The sequence below is a fragment of the Cetorhinus maximus genome, chromosome 12, assembly GCF_964194155.1.
Source record: "Cetorhinus maximus chromosome 12, sCetMax3.hap1.1, whole genome shotgun sequence".
NCBI classification, from domain to species: domain Eukaryota; kingdom Metazoa; phylum Chordata; class Chondrichthyes; order Lamniformes; family Cetorhinidae; genus Cetorhinus; species Cetorhinus maximus.
The window spans coordinates 5,195,837-5,210,240 of NC_135890.1; the positions used below are offsets into that span (position 1 = coordinate 5,195,837).

Consider the following 14,404-nt stretch of genomic DNA (forward strand, 5'->3'; position numbering starts at 1 on the left):
AATGGGAATCAGAGGGAAAACTCTCTGCTGGTTGGAGTCACATCTACCATAAAGGCAGATGGTTGTGGTTGTTGGAGGTCAGTCATCTCAGCTCCAGGACATCACTGCAGGGGTTCCTCAGGGTAGTGTCCTAGGCCCAACCATCTTCAGCTGCTTCATCAATGACCTTCCTTCCATCATAAGGTCAGAAGTGGGGATGTTCGCTGATGATTGCACAATGTTCAGCACCATTTGCGACTCCTCAGATACTGAAGCAGTCCATGTGCAATTGCAGCAAGACCTGGACAATATCCAGGCTTGGGCTGACAAGTGGCAAGTAACATTCGCACCACACAAGTGCCAGGCAATGACCATCTCCAACAAGAGAGAATCTAACCATCGCCCCTTGACATTCAATGGCATTGCCATTGCTGAGACCCCCACTATCAACATCCTGGGGGTTACCATCGACCAGAAACTGAACTGGGCCAGACATATAAATACTGTGGCTACAAGAGCAGGTCAGGGGCTAGGAATCCTGCAGTGATTAACTCATCTCCTGACTCCCCAAAGCCTGTCCACCATCTACAAGGCATAAATCAGGAGTGTGATGGAATACTCCCCACTTGCCTGGACATGTGCAGCTCCAACAACACTCAGGAAGCCTGACACCATCCAGGACACAGCAGCCCACTTGATTGGCATCCCACCCACAAACATTCACTCCCTTCACCACTGTGTGTACCATCTACAAGATGCAAGACTGCAGGAACTTACCAAGCCTCCTTGGACAGCACCTTCCAAACCCATAGCAGCTACCACCTGGAAGGACAAGGGCAGCAGATACATGGGAACACCACCACCTGCAAGTTCCCCTCCAAGCCACTCACCATCCTGACTTGGAAATATATCGCTGTTCCTTCACTGTCGCTGGGTCAAAATTCTGGAACTCCCTCTCTAACAGCACTGTGGGTGTACCTACACCACATGGACTGCAGCGGTTCAAGAAGGCAGCTCACCACCACCTACTCAAGAGCAACTAGGGATGGGCAATAAATGCTGGCTCAGCCAGCGAAGCCCACATCCCATTAATACATTTTAAAAATGATTTTCCTCTCACAGAACAATGTTGACTGTGCCTGATTACCTTGAATTTTTCGAAGTGCCCTGCTATAACGTCTTTATAATAGCTTCTAACATTTTCCCTGTGACAGATGTTAGGCTAACTGGTCTGTAGTTTCCTGTTTTCTGTCTCCCTCCCTTTTTGAGTAATGGAATTACATTCATTATTTTCCAATCTAATAGAACCTTCCCCGAATCTAGGGAACTTTGGAAAGTTAAAACCAACGCTCAACTATCTCCCTAACCACTTGCTTTAGGACCCTAGGGTGAAGTCCATCAGGACCTGGGGTCTTGTCAGCCCTCAGCTCCAACAGTTTGATAAGTACCACTTCCCCGATGATTGTAATTTTCCTGAGTTCCTCTCTCCCTTCCATTTCCTGGGTTACAGCTTTTTCTAAGATGTTAATTGTATATCCTCTATGGTGAAGACCGATGCAAAATCTGCCATCTCCTTATTTTCCATTATTATCTCCCCAGATTGCACCTACATTTAGATTACTTTAAACATACAGCGCAAGGGATTCTAGATTCTAGCCCCTATGTACTACGGCAAGACTATCCTTTTCCCATTGAACCTTTGTGGCGGCTGCCCCAAGCTTTAGTGCATCCCCATAGCGCATAGTCCTGGACCTTAGAATGTGCCAGTCTGCCAACTGCTACTCATTATCTGTGCTAACATATGAAGTGTGGCAGCTGAGTTGAGGTACCAGCAGACTGGTGCATCTTGACACTCACACCACGTCACAAGTCAGCACCTTCACAAGCAGAGGGCTGAAAACTGTGGAAGGGGAGGAGGAGGAGAATCATAAATACTTAGGAGAAGGAAACTTTCAAGCAGAAGTTCTAATTGGATTATGGTTTTATAATTCCCTCAAAGTATCACCTCCACAGGCTTCCTTTAATTAATTCACTGATCGCTCTCACCTCTGTTGACCTGTGAGAAATGAGTTGCTCGGCAATTGATGTTTCATGTAAATGACAAGTCGCACAAATCTCGATATTTCGGAGAGTCTGCCAGTGATTCTGCTTCAGGTACTCTGCCTGTGACTCAAACTCTGTGTTCCTCATTCTTTGGGGGAATATGGGCCCCTTCTCCTACTTCCAGTTTATCGCTCTGAGGTGGTGATCAGATTGATTTTTATCTCTTAACTGTTTGCTGCGTACCTCAGTGAGATCCTTTCTCCACAGCTGCCCTTCAAGATTTCTGCTAATAACTCAATCCCCTGAAGCGACAGACAATTCTCACAGAGGGAAAATCAAAGAGCGACTTAGTGTGGTCCATTACCACACCACCTCCTGCTGAAGCAGAGCGGAGGCCGGTCAGTTATTGTCTGCCGGAGGTGTGATAAGTGCCTCAGAGCATGTGTGGGGAAAAGCAAAGTACATCATTAAAGATACATTTAACAACCGAGTGCAGGAAAGTGCTTCTCAAAAGTTCTGATGAAAGGTCGTTGACCTGAACTGCTGAGCTGGATTTTCATCCAGTGGTCAGGAACCCGGCACGAGGACCTGGTCCCCAGTCCTGAACCTGCATCGCCTGTTATAGACACACACACCAATATTTTTAAAGGATTGACCAATTAAAAGCCAGGGAGAGTAGCCCTGCTCTCCAATCAGTGACAGCAAGTGGGATCTTGACGCTGGAGGACCAATGGAATTGCCTCCAGCAGTCGGTGATCGATCAGCCTCCGCAGTGGCATTGGCTGAGGTGGGAGCTGTTGATCTGATGATGGAATCTGCAGAGGAAAAAAACCAGGAAAGTTTTTTTTCTCATTCTTCATGATCTCGGCTGGGAAACCCCTCCAAGAGACTGTAGCCCGGTAACCATCGTGGTTCCAGTTTGGATGGGGCGGTGGGGGGGTGGGGGGGTGGGTGCCATCATGTGGATAATCATGCCCTCCCCACCACAGCCCTTACCACCCTGAGCCCACCATGTTGACCTGGGTACGGTCCGAGTTGATGTTGCCAATTGGAAATCCCAGTCAGCGCAAGAATGGGGCTTATTAAACCCTTTAATTGAATTAATTTGCAGATAATTACCTCTCCGCTGCTCGTCAGCAACCAACCTGGTCCCAACCTTTTTTGGCTTGTGGCTGAGATCGTGGGGAGGTCACTGGCATGACAGCGATGCTGCCAAATTGCAGACCCATCCCCATCCCCATCCCCATTCCCATCCCCATCCCCATCCCCATTCCCATCCCCATCCCCATCCCGACCTTAATGGAATATTTGGCCCAACCGTTCAGTTAATCTGCTAGTATTCCAACATTACCTGTTTTTATTACATAAAAATGCATCTTTTCCTTGTTGCACATATATAATACACATTACAGCTCCATCCCTAGTACCTTATTATTGTATTACAGTTCTGAGATTTATACTGACAGTGGGTTGCTGAGAACAGTGGCACCATAAACACAGTTATGCCTCAAAATCGTTAAACCGTACACCACCAATGCTAGTTTGCAATTCTCCTTCCTGTTATTAACCCCTTCCTTCCCTTTGAATAAGACTTGGTTTTCTCTTTGCCAGCAGGGGAAATATTTTAAACATTCTTCCTGACACTTGGTCAACTTTGTATTCTGGGGATTCCCAAACCGTGGGTCACGATCCACAGTGGGGTCTTGGGATGAGCGAACGGGGCCACGAGCCCTCCCTCCCTCTGAGGTGGCAGTAGTGACTGTAGAGGAGACTCTGCGGGGACAGCCCTGTGCTGGGCTCCAAGGCCCCGTGACCAGCTCACGCACGATTTCGTCATGACATGGATCAGCGGGCGTGCACTAAAGAGATGAGCTCTGATGTTGCGTCCTCTAACAGAGCCTGAAAAATAGTGGGTGGGGGTGGAAAAAAAAAATCTCTGCTTCCCACCCAGCATCACCCCCTCACCCTCCATACTAAATCTGGGGTCATGCCAATTCTCAAAATAGGGTGAGGTTGGATAAAGCCTTGGGAAGCTCCATTCCAAACTTTAGTCTCCAACGAAAGGAAGCGTGGAAACCTTCCAAGACAGCGTGACCTTACACAGAGATTTAGTGGAATGGTTCCGGGGGTGAGGGATTGTAGTCACGTGGAGAGGCTGGAGAAGCTGAGGCTGCTCTGCTTGGAGTGGAGAAGACTTAAGAGGAGATTTTGAGAGAGGTGTTCAAACCCATGGAGAGTTTAGATAGCGTGAATAAAAAGAACCTTGTTTCCAGTGGCTGGATGGTTGAAAACCGGACGATGCAGATTTAAAGTGATTGTCAAACGAACTCCCGGGAAACATGGGGAGAAACTCCTCTCGGCGACTAGTGGTCAGGGTTTGGGCTGGTCGATCCAGATTCAATTGTAGCTTTCAAAAGGGAATTGGATAAATACTTGAAGGAGGAAGAAAATGTGCAGGGATGTGGGGGTGGGAGGGTGGGATTAATTGGATTGATATTCCTTCTTGGGTCAAATCCAAAAGCTTTTCAGTAAATATTTGCGGCTCTGAAGTGCAATGAATAACACTGTATTCTGGTCGCAGATGGTTGAGGTCGATGTGTGAACTTCTATTCCCCCCTATGTGCTCCTTCTTTTCCTCCCCGTGTTATGACCTAATGTACCATCGCCATCCCCTGACATAAACAGCCATTAAACTCCGATTCCGTTGTTCAAAATCAGTCCATTAATCGAGGGAATTTCCTTCCTATTGACAGGAAAGTGCATAACTTCGTACTGTCGCTTAACATTTGAGCTCTTTGTTTGAGCGTTTGAGTGTGGCTTGAAGAATACTGAATGGTGTTTTTTATGTGCTGTGCACTGGGTTCGGGCCTGCAGCGCTTTTTGATAAAAGTCTGTGATGAATCATATGTTGCTAAACCAGGATCAAAAAGGCTTCACTGTTGACTGCCTACTTTAATCTTGTGTAGGAATCAATCCACAAGGGCTGCTTGATGGCTCTTATAAATTAAATCTGCTAAACTGCTCCTTAAAATTTTCATCCCGATTTCCTGCCATGTGTCGCAGCTGCTTTCCCATTAGTGGTTTGTAAGAGTTGGTCCAAATTGCGTACGACAATCTTGTAAAATGTTTGCAATGGGGATGATTACACTTTGCCCACACTTGCACATCAATTTTTTTAAACATGTCATTTGAAAATGGATGTAAGCTCGAAAGATTTCTAGGGCCATGTAACTTACATAAAAGCTAAAAGAAATCAACTTGGTCAAGTTAGTTTTTCAAATGTATTTATGTACCATGGTGATGAATATTCATTTGTAGTTAAACTGAACCCACAACTGTCTGATGTGTAAGACCCCACAGCAATATTTTGATGAAGTGCATGGGTGTTCACCCAAGCGTCCTGGGTATTACTTATCCCTCAACCAGCATCACAAAAAACAGATAATCTGGTCATTACCACTTTGCAGTTTGGTGGAGCTTGTTGTCTGCAAATTGGCTGCCGTGTTTCCTACATTGCAACAATAACTACACTTCAAAAGTACTTCATTGACTGTAAGTACTTTGAGACACCCAGTGGTCATGAAAGGGACTACAAAATGCAAGTCATTCACTCGATAGAAGAGAAATTGAAAATTGTTGAAAAGAGAGACATGTTGTCAAAGCTTTTTGTCTTGCACTCATCAGAACAAATGCAAGAATGTCAAATTTTAAACAGTCACAATAACTTATAGCACAGAAGAAAAGAGCGCTGATCAGCTGGCAAGTCAACTCTGATTGACTGAGGCATTGCCAGGGCGTAAATAATGGGGAACTATGGGCTCCCCAACATCCTGGGTAATTCAGAAAAGGTGCAAGGCTTGAACATATTCCTTTTGTTTGCAGAGAAGGCATCCCTGTGTATGAATGTACATCACTTCTAGCAAGGATAAGTGAGCCACATTATGCGCTTGACTGATTATTTTTAATTGGTTGTTAGTGTAGCTATTAGCACACTCAGGGTTGTTCAGCAAGTGCTGTCCAATCACGGAATCACATCTAACAGTAGACATTGTGGGTTTTCCAAGCGTGGGCTGATTCCTGGATGTTCCAACAACTTGCTCCTTCGACTGTTCGTAATAGGCAGAGTACAGACCATATTCAACCAGCCCGTAGTATTGAACATGAAGTAACTTTAAGAGCAGTTATAGACTATCATTTCCTTATAATATCTTTGAATTGCCAAACTACTTTCTACAGTGGTTTGGTCCTGATTTGACTGAGGTGGATTGCACAGCTGGGGATGAGGGGTTTAGAGGAGTTTTGATTCCACAACCCGCATTGCGTTTTTTTCAACAGCTTTCCTTCTGGGGATGGCACCTTTGACAGTGCAACACTCCCCCAGTACTGCCAGCCTTAATTTGTAGGCTCAAGCCCTGGTTTGGGACTTGAACCTGGAACCTTGTGACCTGAACCACAGCCACTACTCAGCAGTGAAAAGTAAACTGGCAAAGTTTAATAACAGTGTGTGAAAATAGATAGCCTAGAGTTATCCTTGATTACCTTTTGGAATCAGGGAGCAATCAGTATTTTTTTTATTATTTGTTCATGGAATATGGGCGTCACTGGCTAGGCCAGCGTTTATTGCCCATCCCTAATTGCCCTTGAGAACTGAGTAGCTTTCTAGGCCATTTGAATACTGAATGGTGTTTGACAGGGCAGTTAAGAGTCAACCACATGGCTGTGGGGTCTGGAGTCACACGTAGGCCAGACCAGGTAGGGACAGCAGATTTCCTTCCCTCAAGTGCATTAGATGGGTTTTTAGGATAGTCGACAATGGTGGCCATTAGACTTTTAATTCCAGATTATTTTTTATTGAATTCAAAATTCACCATCTGCCGTGATGGGATTCGAACCCAGGTCCCCGGAGCATTACCCCTGGGTCTCTGGATTACTCGTCCGGTGGCAATACCGCTACTTACCACATGTTGGCGACGTGTTAGTAACTAAGCGGCTGATGATCGAGAAATATGGGGCAGAATTTTACACATCGTGGGCGGGCGGGCACCCGACCCGATTGGGTGTAAAATTGCGCGAGAAGACGTCGGGCGAGCGTCCTGACATCATCCGGCACACGCGCAACCTTCAGGTCAGCGGCTGCACACGGGTGTCGGAGCCACGCCCACCATCAATTAAGAGACCACTTAAGGCCATTAAAAACCCAATTGAATCTGATTTTCCGTTGCCCGTGTGATTTCACGCTCGTCACATGGGAAAAATGGGCAGGCGGGCAACCCACATTTTGTAAAAACTCATCCAAGGGTGGGAGAAAAAGGGTCAGCAGCATTGCCAGTGCGAGTACTGCAGAGTTTAGGAGATAGTTTACTGCTGGTTGCTAATTTGAACTTGACAGCTTCATCTCAGCTTTGAGCTTCAGTCTTAGCATTTCCAGGCTTCATTTCAGGACTCATTGGTGTCCCCGGAGGATTCACACCATGTGGACCCTTCCAGGTATCAGGCAGCCTGCTGTAACCCTGGTAATGGGGATTGTGGTTTCCGCTGGTGGCACCTTGCCTGAGGAGGAAGAGAGGGGCAGAAGGGAGAGGAGGCCAGGTGTCCCAGTACAGCTCCCAGGGGAGGGAGCTGTGGGAGGAGAGGCGCAGGCAGAAGGGGCACAGGGCCAGCAGGTAGTCCAAGGTGGAAGGGGCCATAGAAGATGCCACTATCCTGCTGTTGGGTTTACAGGCGGCGATGCAGTTACCTCAATATGTCTGAGGTGCAATGCCGAAGGATACTCTGCCTCTCAAGGGAGACAGTGACCTCCATCTGTCAGATGATCAGGTCTCAGATCAGCTCCGACTGTGTGGGTGGACACCCCATGCCAATGGCTCTGAAGGTCACAGTGGGTCGCAACTTCTATGCCTCCGGCTCTTTCCAGGGGTCAGTGGGGGGGTCTGTGTGGAGTCTCCCAATCAGCTGTCCACAGTTGTGTCAAACTGGTGACAGAAGCTCTGTTCAAGAGGGTAATGACATTTATTCATTTCCGTACGGAGGAGGCCAAGCTGAGCCAGAGGCTTTGCAGTGATTGCTGGCTTCCCCCACATCCAGGATGTCATCGACTGCACACATGTGGCCATCAAGGCGCCAGCAGGTCAACCGGGTGCCTTTGTTAACAGGAAGGGCTTCCACTCCATGAACGTGCAGATAGTGTGTGACCACAGGATGCTGATTCTACAAGTCTGTGCAAGGTACCCAGGCAGCTCCCACGATGCCTACATCCTCAGACACTCCCAGGTGCCGAGGCTCTTCAGTGCTCCAGCCCGGCTGGATATCTGGCTGCTGGGTGACAAGGGCTATCCATTGAAAAGGTGGCTTATGACACCTCTCCACCACCCAAGAACAGAGGCAGAGCAGCGGCACAACAGGAGCCATGTCTCCACAAGGGTGATGGTAGAGAGGACCATAGGTCTTCTGAAGATGTGCTTCCGATGCCTGGACCGTTCAGGGGGTGCACTGCAATACCTCCCAGAGCAGCTGTCACTGACAGTGGTTATATGCTGCACTCTCCACAATCTGGCACTGGCAAGGGGAGACCCATTGCAGGAAGAAGATCTTAACGCAGCTGCACAGGCCACAGAGGATGAATCCGGTAGTGAGTTAGAAGAGGAGCATGGTGAGGAGAACACTGAGGGCGTGGAGACAGACCTCAGTAACCTCCAGGGAGGCAGGGACACCAGGGTCACCTTGATCCAATGTACCTTCGGCCTGGCTGCCAAAGATCAGCTTCCCCCTCAGGCCAGGGCAGCCGCCTCCGTCCCGGGATGTCTGAAATGACCCTTTCATTTGAACCCAAAGTCCATTCAGTGCCTGTGCAATAAGGTTTAGAGCCTCTCATGTCCAGCATTAATTACAGATGTACCCTGTGCCACAAAATATACAAGGATGAAACACACTCAGGTCATTACGACAAAAACAAAATTTATCCCATTTTGACAATCCAAAAAAAGTTACATCACTTTCTCTGGTCTTAATTCCCAGACCAGTAAATATAAACAAAACATTACACAACAGGAGATCGCCCATGAACAGTCCCTCTTGTGCTCACGGTGCCTTAAACTTACATTTACGAGTGATACGTCTTGCTGTCCCCCTCCCCACCTCGCTGGCACTGGCATTGGAGACAGCCGGCTGACTCTGCTGTCCTGTTGGCCTCGATGACCTTGGCGGTTGTCCTCTGGCCAGTGGAGCCTGTGCTGGCCCCGCCTGGGAGGGAGCGGCCAGTGGCATGGCTGGCATCTCCCCAGTCACTGCAGCCTCATCAGATGCCATGGTCATTGGCAGAGGGGCAGAGGAGCTGCTGCCCTCACCCAGAGTGCCCTGAGAGGTGCCCGCAGAGACAAGCAGCTCGTGCGCCAACGTGAGGTCAGTCTGGACCTCCCTGTCCACCATTGATGGATGGGCACCGAGCTGGGATACTGGGTGCCCAATCCATCTCCCACACTGACACTGACCACCTGAGGTCACTGCCGGTGTGAGGGCTGCAGGTCCGAGCGCAACCTCAGGAAGCCCTGATTCTGTCCCTGGAGCTGCCTCTCTATGAGAGTCACCACTCAATGGAAGAGGCAGTGCGCTCAGCCATGAGGGTCAACACAGTGTTTATGCTCCGCATGGACTGCTCTACAACAGAGGCCATTACCCACGTACCCTCATGGATCTCCGCAAGGTCCTCCTGCACATCCTACTGGACATCCAGTATATGCTGCCTAATGGACGACTCCAGAGGCTCATCACCTGCCTTCGACTGAGCATCGTCTTGGCCTCCAGCAGTCCTCCGACTGCCGGTGCCCTGGGCACTCTCTGCTTCCACCTGCACCTCAAGCCAGTGTGAAGTGCCCTGCCCACCGAGGTGCTGGTATCTGCACTGGTGCCTGGTTCAGAGAGTGAGTGTGACACTGGTGCATGTGAAGCCCGGCCGTCATCTGATGTCAGGGGTGGCTCTTCGGGGTCCTGCGATTGAGTGCGTGCTGGCGAATCTAAGGGAGAAGAAGGACATGCCATTAGTGTAAGTCATCACTCTGTCACTGTGTATGCCAGGCACCCTGGTGAGACCATGGAGATCTGCATCATGGTGCCATCGTCTTTCAATGATCAATGCGGAATCCAGTTTTGTGGCTCCCATTAATGATGAGACTACACAAGGATGTTTGCTCAATCCGAAACTCTCATCTCTGTGCACTGCGCTCTTACCTTCGTCTGACACCCCAGCCTGTTAATAGCCGGTTGACCAAAGTGTGTGGCTCCTCTCCAGCCCCAGGACGTCCTGCTCAAATCTGGACAGGATTAGGAGGTATGGGCGGGGCCTCTGCCTGTCTGCAATCTCTCAATGTTGTTATGAGGCGTCTTCACCTGAAAGGACAGAGGAGCATTGATTAGTCCACCCTCTACCTGCACCGCCATTGCAGCCTGGCCAACCCCACCTGAGGAACACCTCGCAGGGCACATCCGAGTCGCGGCCCTTGACCTGCAGGACACTCAGTCCAAGCAGCCAGGCCTCACTCCCTTGGCCGGCTCCGGCATCATTGACAGTTGGCGCTCAGACTCCAACACTCCTGAGCTCCACAGGGGGAGGTGGCCAGACCTTAACACTGATCTACGCCAACACAGTACTCACCCTTCCTGAGCGCAGCAGATCGTTAAACCTTTTGTGGCATTGCAACCATGTGCGCCGCACAACATCGTGGCTGCTGACCTGCACTGCCACCTCCTCCCAAGCTCTTTCTGTTAGGTGAGGTGACCTCCTCCTTCCGCCGCTTGGTAAATGTGACCCTCCTGGCAGTCGCTTCCTCCAGCAGGACTGCGAGGTACCCATCCCAAAACCAGGGGGCTGAGCGTCCACCCGATCTGCCCTCCCGCCTGGCGTCTCCAGCCGCACTTGAGGCCATAACTTTGGTGTTCACGACACAGAGGCGTCGTTCTTCCGTGGCAGCCTTCCAGGAGCTGCCTGGGCCGGTATTAAACCAGCCGCCCTGTCGCCATTGGACCCGGCAACCGACAGGCCCCACCCCCACACAGCCCTTCCCACCCATGGGGAAAACGCGTTTCACTCTGGGGGGAGCCTTAATTGGCCAACCAGCGTGAATTCTCAGTCGGTGGGAGGGGGTTGGGGGGGCCAATCACGGGCGGTGGCCCATTTCCCGACCGGTCACAGGCCCACCAACCACACCCACCTGCCAAGGGTGAAATTCAGGCCATGGTTTCAAATCCCAGCTCTGGGGAATTTCCATTCTCTCCGAGTGAAGACAGTAAAACCATCCACTGGTTTCCATCCCTGATCAATGTCCAGCGGATTCTGCAGAAAGGTTTGTGCACCCGGGCCGAAGGAAGGACAGAACCGGCCTCTAAAACCATCTGCTTCATGGTCGAATAGCTACCCTACCCTCAACCACTTATATCAGGCACATCCCTGATTTTATTTGATGCACCATTTGGATAGCCTTTGGCTACCTCATCCCTAACTCTGGAATTCCCTCCCCAAACCCCTTCGCCTCTCTCCCTCGCTCTTCCCCTTCTCTGAGGTAACATCACCCTACGTGGTTTGGCATCAGATTGTGCCTGATAGCGCTCCTGTGGAGCACCTCGAGATCTTTTACTGCGTTACAAGGTGCTATAAAAATGCAAGCAGTTGGGGTTTTTCTGACTGATGATGCCTGTGGAGTTCTGTTTGGTGGGAATCAGGAGCGGGAAGGAAGTGGAAATGAGGTAAACACAAAGGCCCCTCCCCCCTGTATTTACTGGACTGGGATTCCCAAACCCTGAGCATGGGTTTATTTCAGGAGGTTCCCTGCTCAGTAGCCAGTCTGTTGAACAGGGCATGTCACCCTGTCAGGGGGGGAACACTATAGCATAGAATCATAGAGTTATACAGCACAGAAACAGGCCCTTTGGCCCATCATGTCCGTGCTGGCCATCAAGCACCTATCTACTCTAATCCCATTTTCCAGCACTTGGCCCATAGCTCTGTATGTTATGGCATTTCAAGTGCCCATCTAAATACTTCTTAAATGTTGTGAGGGTTTCTGCCTCTCCCCCCACCCCACTCAGACAGTGAGTTCCAGATTCCAACCGCCCTCTGGGTGAAAAAATATTTCCTCAAATCCCCTCTAAACCTCCTGCAACTCACCTTAAATCTATGCCCCCTGGTTATTGACACTTCCGCTAAGGGGAAAAGTTTCTTCCTATCTACTCTATCTATGCCCCTCATAATTTTATATACCTCTATCAGGTCCCCCCTCAGCCTTCTCTGCTCTAAGGAAAACAACCCCAGCCTATCCAGTCTCTCTTCATAGCTGAAACTCTCCAGCCCAGGCAACATCCTGGTGAATCTCCTCTGCACCCTCTCCAGTGCAATCACATCCTTCCTGTAGTGTGGCAACCAGAACTGCCTCCTTAACCACCTTATCTACCTGTGCTGCTGCCTACAGGGATCTATGGACATGTACACCAAGGTCCCTCTGATCCTCTGTACTTCCTAGGGTTCTACCATTCATCGTGTATTCCCTTGCTGTGTTAGTCCTCCCAAAATGCATCACCTCACACTTCTCAGGATTAAATTCCATTTGCCACTGCTCTGCCCATCTTACCAGCCCATCTATAACGTCCTGTAATCTAAGGCTTTCCTCTTCACTATTTACAACACCACCAATTTTCGTGTCGTCTGCGAACTTACTGATCATACCTCCTACACACGTCTAAATCATTAATGTACGCTACAAACAGCATGGATCCCAGCACCGATCCCGTGGGTACACCAATCATCACAGGCTTCCAATCACAAAAACGACCTTCGACCATCACCTTCTGCCTCCTGCCACTAAGCCAATTTTGGATCCAATTTGCAAAATTGCCCTGGATCCCATGAGCTCTTACTTTCTTGACCATTCTCCCATGTGGGACCTTGTCAAAAGCCTTACTGAAGTCCATGTAGCTACATCAACTGCACTACCCTCATCGACACAACTAGTCACCTCCTCGAAAAATTCAATCAAATTTGTGCAGAAAGGGGAGGAGCACAAAGGTTACCTAAAGATCACTGGGTGGGGGAGGGGTACAGTGCGATTTGGAGCCAGAGGCGTTTTCATGGGTGGGGGGGTTGGGAAAGATCGGGGGAAGAGATGGGGGAAAGGTTGAGAGAAGGCCAGCGATATTGGCGGAAGCCTCTTATTGGAGGGAGGGAAGCAGGTTAGATGTGGGTGGGCGGGGTTGCAGGCGAGCTGAGAGAATCACCTCCTCTTTTTCCTGGCCCACAAGCAGTGCTGGAAAGACACACTTACCTCGTCCATGCAACAACAACAACAACTTATATCTATACATGCGTCAACTCATTAAAATATTAAAATGAGGAAGCTGCCTCCTGGGAGTGGATTAATTGCACACTTCCTGACCTGCCTCAGTTAAAGCAGGAAGCGGGGGCGGGGTGGGGGGGTTTGGAGGGGGCATCCGATCGTGAGAATAGGAGGCCTACCCAAAAGGGTTGCCCATGCTGCTGGGGCCCTCCGTAGGCTATAGGTGCCCAGTCAAGATGGAACCTCCATCAGGGGGCCACCAGGTGGCAAGGTGCCTCCCTCCACCACCATCTCCCAACCCCCACCCCGGGCTGGTAAAAATTCCAGCGATGGTGGGAAGAGACCCTTAAATGACCATTAATTGGCCATTTAAGAGTCTCAATTGGCCTCAGAGCGAGCGGGTTGCCCAGCACCTACCCCGCTTTTCAGGACCAGCGAAGGTGGGAAAGTGACAGGCACACCATCCCGTGCCATCCCATCCGATTTTACATCCGGGGTGGGGTGGGGTAAAATTCCAGCATTTCACTTTGGCACCTCACCCAGATCCTTGAATATGTGTGAACCCAGGTATTGAGCGATGGCCATCTATCCGCACTAGTGCCTCACAGCCAAACCTGTGAATGTACCTCCTTGCTACACAGAGTATAGGCAGCAGCCATCTACTGAATCTACAGAATCAAGTCTCTATGTCAAACACTGAAGGTCAGGAGACTTGTGTAGACTGGCTCCTGTTGATAAAGCTAAATGAGGGAAGTAATAGACTAAGGTCCTGCCTCCAAACCAAATGAAATAATTCTTAACAATCCTTGTGTTCTTGTAAGTAGTTTAAAAATAATAAGCACATTGTGGGTATCTCGCCTTCCAGGTGTCAAAAGTAATGGAAGCTCTTTGCTCCGACATTCATTCAGGATTTCAGTTGTGCGTCAGTCCTTGCCTGTCTTGGCCGCCCTGTTCCTGTGGAACAAAAACGGAAAATGCCGGAAAAACTCAGCAGGTCTGACAGGCATCTGTGGAGAGAGAAACAGCGTTAACATTTAAGAGTCTGTATGAGCACAGCCTCGAAA

The 14,404-nt window shown here is 49.6% G+C and overlaps 1 protein-coding gene across 1 annotated transcript in view; it reads left to right on the forward strand.

Moving 5' to 3' along the window:
- The window catches only part of frmd4a (FERM domain containing 4A), a 392,307-nt gene that overhangs the window by 14,382 nt on the left and 363,521 nt on the right, over positions 1 to 14,404 (forward strand). The gene's annotated exons all lie outside the window — the stretch shown is intronic.